Raw genomic sequence first — 6,831 nt, forward strand, 5'->3', positions numbered from 1 at the left:
AATTACATCCCTATTAGCTTTGCAGATGGACCACGCTCTAACTTTCACTGAATCCATCGACCATTTTTCCAATGAGATGAGATCTTACACAACCTTTTCTCATACAGACATTTGCATATTTTCACACAAAACTTGAGTTTGAATATACAAGCTGAAAGTACCCTGAGTTCAGTGATTTGGTGCATGTGGTTAACATTTCTCAGAAGTTTTGCTGTATCCTGCAAGACACACTTCTAACCTGTACCTCCCTAACTTTGGGTAAATTTCCTTCTCTTAAGTAATTTCATAGCACTAATAGAGACACTAGCACAGTGTCAGGCAACATTTTGTTTCAGAGCTGGGAGAGATTATGAGCATGCATGCTTTTTACCATGGGTCAGTGACATGGGATAAGTTAATTAAGTGCAATGTGAGTAAAAACATGAACACTTTCAGTCATATGAATGTGCTCAGGAATCTTTCGCAGTGCATCGCTTTGTTTCCCTTACTGCAAACTTAAAGTGTGCACTACCATGTCACCCAAATTCAACACAGTGCCTCAGCATTTGCTTTTGAGCATGTGATGAAGCAAACCCCATGTACCCACTCACAGCTGGGTGAGTTTTATGTTCTCTTCCAGCATTTTATTTCCACATTTTACTTATTCACTTTTGTGGTGGCAAATGACTCCTAAAGCACCTTTCAAGCAAGCAACATTAATTAAAACAGACTGTTTCCAAAGGCGTAACTTGACAGACTTGAATTTACAGCTAAAGAGCAAAAAACGGTGTTTTTGGTTGTTTGTTTCTTTTGTATTGTTTTTAATATACACAAATTACATGGGGAATCACTAACAGCTCAATTCAAAATTGTTTCATCCCTAACAGGGGCCATTACAAATATTGTTCAAAAACAAAGGACATAGTCCATTTATGAAAGTTAATGGAGCAGAACGTTCACTTTAATTCTGAGTATTCCTTGTGTCTGGTCCGGGCATGCTTCTTTGTGGAGTTTCATGTTTTGATTCAGAACAGGTGTTGGATGGAGAAATTGAAGAACAAATTGACCAGACAGGCAGCCTGTCAAGAACCAAAATAGGCCACCAAAGCAGGAGGTGGAAGAGAGCAGGTTGCAAACTGCATAACATCTAGGGAAAGATTGATGCTCTTGTTCAAGTGTGATTGAGCGACTGTGTATTTATGATTTCCTTGAGCAGAGTCTGAGGTTTATAACCTACTGGTTTTAGACTGTTTTTGGACATGGCCATCACTCACCAGAATTAATGTGCTTTTCTTCCTTACAAACATCTTCAAAAACGAAAATGCTCTTCCTTTAAAAGGGAATATTTCAGCATTTTTGTATTCAAATCCTTCTTTATTTCTTCTTCTGATCTCAAGCAAAAATGGAGTCTTTCTTCCCCATTTGTTTTTCTTTTCTCCATTTTTTTTTTTCATCCTCTAAATGCTTCCCATGACAGTAAAAGAAGCAAGTGACAGCAAAACCTGGGAAAAGAGGAACTGAAATAAAAAATACATTTTCAAAGCACTAAGAAATTTTATTATTTTCAGTTAAAGGTTTTGTAAGTTCCTTTAAAAATCAGAAGACGAGCTGTGCTAGGAAAATCACTGCATTAAAAATTTTCAACCAACAAAACAAACAAAACAGTCTTGGAAGACTGTAACTTTCAACTGCCTTTGTCAGTACTTCACTTGGAGTCAACAATACAGGTGCAATGTTAATGAAGAATTGAATATTTTTCCACCATTTGCAATGTAATTGCATATAATTTGGAGAAGGTGGAAGCTGAGATGCATACCCAGCCATGAGTTTCCAAGCCTCAGTATCCCAAGCCAATTTATAGAGGTTTAAGCACACATTTCAGATACCAAATCCATAGATAACCCATGAGGAGCAGATGGCACAGGTTCTGATGTACCCCTTTTATTTGATTTGATTATAATCTCAAGGAAGAAGGTATAGCTTCAGGTATAAGGTATAAGGTATAAGATATATTCAGGTATATATATATATATATATATATATACAGGTATTATATATATATATATATATTTAAACTAGGAGCAACTGCAAGTTCCTGAAAATTATTTTCTTTGTGGTGGGGACAAACAATCACAGAATCATTGAATGTCTTTAGCTGGGAGAGACCTTAAAGATCACCCAGTTCCTCCAATCCCCTGTCATAGACAGGGATGCCATTCCCTAGATCAAGTTGCCCAGGTCATTGTCCAACCTGGCCTTGAACACCTCCAGGGATGGGGCATCCACAACTTCTCTGGGCAACCTGTTTCAGTGCCTCACCACCCTCTGCGTGAAGATTTTTTTCCTCCTAACTCTTAATCTAAATCTCTCCTCCTTTACTTTTAAAACATTTCCCTTTGTCCTGTCAGTATCTGCCCAAGAGAAAAGTTGTTTACCATCTTTTTTAAAGCCCCCTTTAAGTATTGAAAAGCTGCAATGATGTCACCCTGGAGCCTTCTCTTTTTCAGGCTAAACATACCTTTTAATTTATTGGTCCCAGCAAAAATCTAAGCTAGGGAGAAAAATCTAAACTAGGGATAATCTAAACCAGGAGCATGTCCTGGGACTCTATATGTGTTTTCAAGGCATCACTACAGATATTCTCCTTCCTCAACAGGAAAACCAACAGGTAAAATGAAGATTTTTTCTAGAGACTGAAGCTGGGACTGGAGATCAAAATGTGTACATGGAGCTTGAAATGGGGCACACAAAAGTTTGGTGAGCCCTGTAAGCAGCTTGATGTGAAACAGCTCCTTCAAAATGCATGCTCAGCTGGGTCCTAAATTCTGGAAATATCCACATCTTCCAAAGATGTGCCTGAGTGACTTGAGCTGTGAAAGTCTACAGCTGTACCAGACGTGATTTTACAGAACTGCTGCAAACATGTGTTCCTACTTCATCAGGTGCCATATAACAGTTCAGGCCTCACATAGGTCCTTTCCTTATCTACATTTCATCTGAATGCAGTTGGATTAGATTAGGTACAGAAATTTAGGAGATATTTTCCAGCTATAAATCTGATACAAAAGAAGTTTATTTTCCACCAGCCTGAAATTTCGTGTTTCAATATTTTTGAGGACTCATATCAGCACTATCCCTGTGTTTCTGCTGATCTATCATAGCTGGAAGCTCAGCAAGCCAGCTCCATGAATCCTCATTTGGAGCACTTCAATCTCCCTGTACAAGAAACAGACCCAACAACATATAGAGGTTTCAGATGTTCTTGCATCATTAAGAACAAGAGGGAATTCATTAAGTTCTTGCTCTGTAAGATATTGGGGCTCTGTGTCTTTTTTTGCAGGTCTTTCTTTACCAAAGTCACTGTAATTTCAGTGAGGTTGTTCTTCAGGCAAAGCTGTTTAAAACCAACAGGATAATTCTGTGGGTTGGGACCTTACAAAATGGGAGATGAACTGACTGTTATGTAATGGCAACAAATCATTGCATTATACCTACTGTAATAGGAATCACAGCTTGCAGTATAAAAGATTTTCAAATGGTTTCAATCACATCAGAAACTCCTAATGGAATAAATTATTTAAATAAGTATTTATATAATTTATAAATAAGTATTTATATGATTTATATAATTATTTAAATGTTGTGTGACTAAAAATTTAAAAGTGATACTGATCAAATAGCACAGAAGACAAGAAGAAAACCTAAATTCTACAAACTGTTTTTCACTTGAGTCCTCTGCAGAAGTTGTATACACACATATCTATGAAAAATACAGAGACGGAATCAAGAAAAAAGAAATATTCTCCAGGACTCCTGCTTGCATGATAGTTGTACTGTAGCTGGATACTACCTAAATTATTCCTGTGAAGCTAGACTTTGTTTGTGCTGAAGTCAGCTTGTCTATATAGAAAGTTAACAGAGCCAAGTCATGGATGTGGGCAGTGTCCCACAGCTGCTCACACTATTACATTGTTAACATAGCCCCTAGCATTGCTTTGACCTGTGTCCAAGAGCAAATGCCCAGACAATGCTTGAGCACAGTGGGGATAGCACAAATGAGCTTATTCCCAGCATGAAGGTTGCCTGTGGCCACTTATTTAGGGCGTGGGAGGGAGATAGTTCATTTGTATCAGCCAGGGACCAAGAACAGGCTTATTAAATAATATGCTATTATTTAATAGCATAGACATGGAGTCTTGTGTGTTGGTCCCAGTTGGGTTAAGTTCATAACATTTATCTGTTTCCAAAGCAGAGTTAGACAACTTGGTGTCATCATGGAGCATGACAGGAATCCAGCAGTGTTCCAGACCTAAAACCTACACACACATGTGTGCATGCAAGCACTCCCTGTGCTGGAGAAACTTAAAAGACCAGTGACAGGACAACGACCCCACTGAGATGAGTCCAGTAGAAATCCTCTTTATGGGATGTGATAACTTCTAAAGGTGCACAATGAAATTGCCTTGCAAAAGACAGTGTGGATTACAGGTGAGGAAATTGGAGAAAGAACAAGATATGTTCAATTTTCTCTCTGCTGCTTCTATAATTTGAGTATCTGCTCACCTTGCCTTAAATACAGTGGCATTTACAGCTAGGTAGTTGCATTTAACAAGGGGGCTAAAAAGGAAAAGCAGTGTGGTGAGAAATGTCAGATATGAGATAGAAGTAAGAGATTTTCCATCTGCTGCCAAGGACAGCCCAGACTGGGGGAAAAAATAAATAAATCTCTGTTATCCATTTAAAGATTTAAAGTATTATATTTGATGATAAGATAATGAAAGATAAATCCTAATATGTTTTGTTTGTTTGTTTGTTTTTGTTTTTTCTTGGACTGAATTCATGTCAAAGAGGAGATTCCCACGGGCAATGAACAGAGACCTTTTCTGGAATTCAGAGCCCAACATCTAGACAAATTCCTTCCTCAAGTGTTCTTTAAATTCAGGACTTAGATCTTTCACTTTCTTCAACCTTCAATCTTCAATCTTCAGTTTCCCAGCTCTAAATCAGCATGTGATGAACTGTAGTGATAAGGGTACCTTATTCATGGGTCTTCATGTATTTACAGTGTGATTTCAAGATTATAAAAAACAAAAAACAAAACAACAATTACAAAATAAATAAATAATGGTGTCTAAGCTACCCACGCTGTGTACATGAGCTTAACTCCCATGGGTGGCTCTCCAGAACAGTTTTTGTACTCTCAGTGTTCTGCAAAAATTTCTTCAGAATCATGCTGGATGTCATGTTTTAATACTCTGCCCTGAATAGTGGCCAGCAAGATGCTGGACAGGCCTTTTACAAGTAAGAGTCTCTATAGTCATCCATGTACCAGTGATGTACTTATGCCACTCACAGCACATTCTCAGCCTCAAGTACAAAGCATCTCAAAAATATTTCTGGTTTAATTTCCTTTTACCTAAAGAAAAGCAGAACAATGTGTTGACTATTAAAGAGTTGTAAACAGCATGCAGAAGACTTTATAAGAGGGTGACTTTTTATGATTTAAGATCATCATTAGGGAATTAATTCAAAAGTTCTCAGACCTGTGGAAGCAATGTGAGAGGGAAATGCTATTTGACTATATCCCATACACTTTTTTTTTCTTGTTTCTTCTTTGTGTTATATTAGAGATGTAGTAGACAAGAGTCTATAAATGCCACTACAAAAATATGCGAACAATTTTCTTTTTCTCTGTAATGCATTTTCCATTTCATGTTCTCAATGAGTAAGACATTCTTACAGGACCAACTTCCTTTAGGATGAGTGCTCTGAAGCACTATACTTCCACAGCTCAGAAGGTTTAGCTTCTCAACTACTGAGAAAATATTGTCTGCAAGTCTCTCCGATATCTGAATGTGAAGCACAAGCTGTTAATTTAGAGCATGTGCATAGGAAATGTGGTCCTGTCTGCAGACATTGGTGTGCTCTGGTCTGAGAGATTGTTCCTGCTCCTTTCAGTATGGGGTTAAGAGGTGATTTGCTTTATAAGGAAATTAAATAGGTGAAGAGGAAGAGAAATGGGATTTTTCAGCTTACCCAACATTTTCGGTGTGTTCCACTATGTAGATTCCACCATATAGATTTCAGCAGTAATCTATATTCTTCATGCTTTTGGCAATCTCAGTGCAGACATGGATCAACGAAATATCTGAAAACTACATTTCAAGTTCTTCATTCACTTTGAATGAAATAATAAAAGGAACGAGCCAAGAAAGAGTAGAGATGGAAACTTCAAGACCTATTAAGAAATTGTGTAAAACTTGCAACATTCTAGTATGAATTTCTGCATAGAGAATGATCAAACATAGCAAACTTTCAGATAGAGTGGGAATTCATGGAATTGAACCAGTTATTTTGATTTAAGGTTAACTGTCCAAAATAGAAACATGAGAGTCCCCTGCTGAAGCAGGTTTTAGCACTGGGTATGCTGAGCTAAGCCACAACCAGCTCCAAATTCCAATTACACCCACCTCATATACATGCAAGACAAATCAGAATCGGTGTGATGATTTCCCAGGAGTTACTGCTGATGTTTAGCCAGGTAGGTAGGACCTGTGTATGTGAAAGTATCGTCTACTTACCCTTTGACTTTCCAGCCTTTCAGTGGGTTCACTTACCGACAGGCCATTTGGGTGGAGTTCAGCTGGACTTCAAGATCTGAATCGATTTCCCTGGGACCATAGCAAAAAAGCTGAAGTTTTGGGCCAGAACTCCACCTCATGTTATGTAAGCATGACTGGGGGATGGAGCCTGCCTTGGTCTGGAGGATTTAGACAGGTTTCTACCAGGAATCTGGAGAACAAAGGTCAGAGCAGTTCTTGGAAATGTTTTTTTCTACTCACTCACAGTTTG

General features: G+C 38.1%; 1 long non-coding RNA gene across 2 annotated transcripts; it reads right to left on the reverse strand.

Annotated features, from left to right (window-relative positions):
- Positions 1-962: 962 nt before the first annotated feature.
- LOC311432804 lies at positions 963-6,527 on the reverse strand. 2 transcript variants are annotated; one of them, XR_014690345.1, is made up of 4 exons: positions 6,450-6,527; positions 6,016-6,134; positions 4,858-5,395; positions 963-1,481 (listed from the first exon to the last, which is right to left on the reverse strand). It is a non-coding gene; the product is annotated as an uncharacterized lncRNA (long non-coding RNA). The 2 variants fall into 2 exon arrangements; XR_014690346.1 differs by lacking the exon at positions 963-1,481 and having other exon boundaries at positions 3,146-5,395.
- Between the last annotated feature and the right edge of the window lie 304 nt (positions 6,528-6,831).

This window comes from Aythya ferina (assembly GCF_964211825.1).
Source record: "Aythya ferina genome assembly, chromosome: 2".
NCBI classification, from domain to species: domain Eukaryota; kingdom Metazoa; phylum Chordata; class Aves; order Anseriformes; family Anatidae; genus Aythya; species Aythya ferina.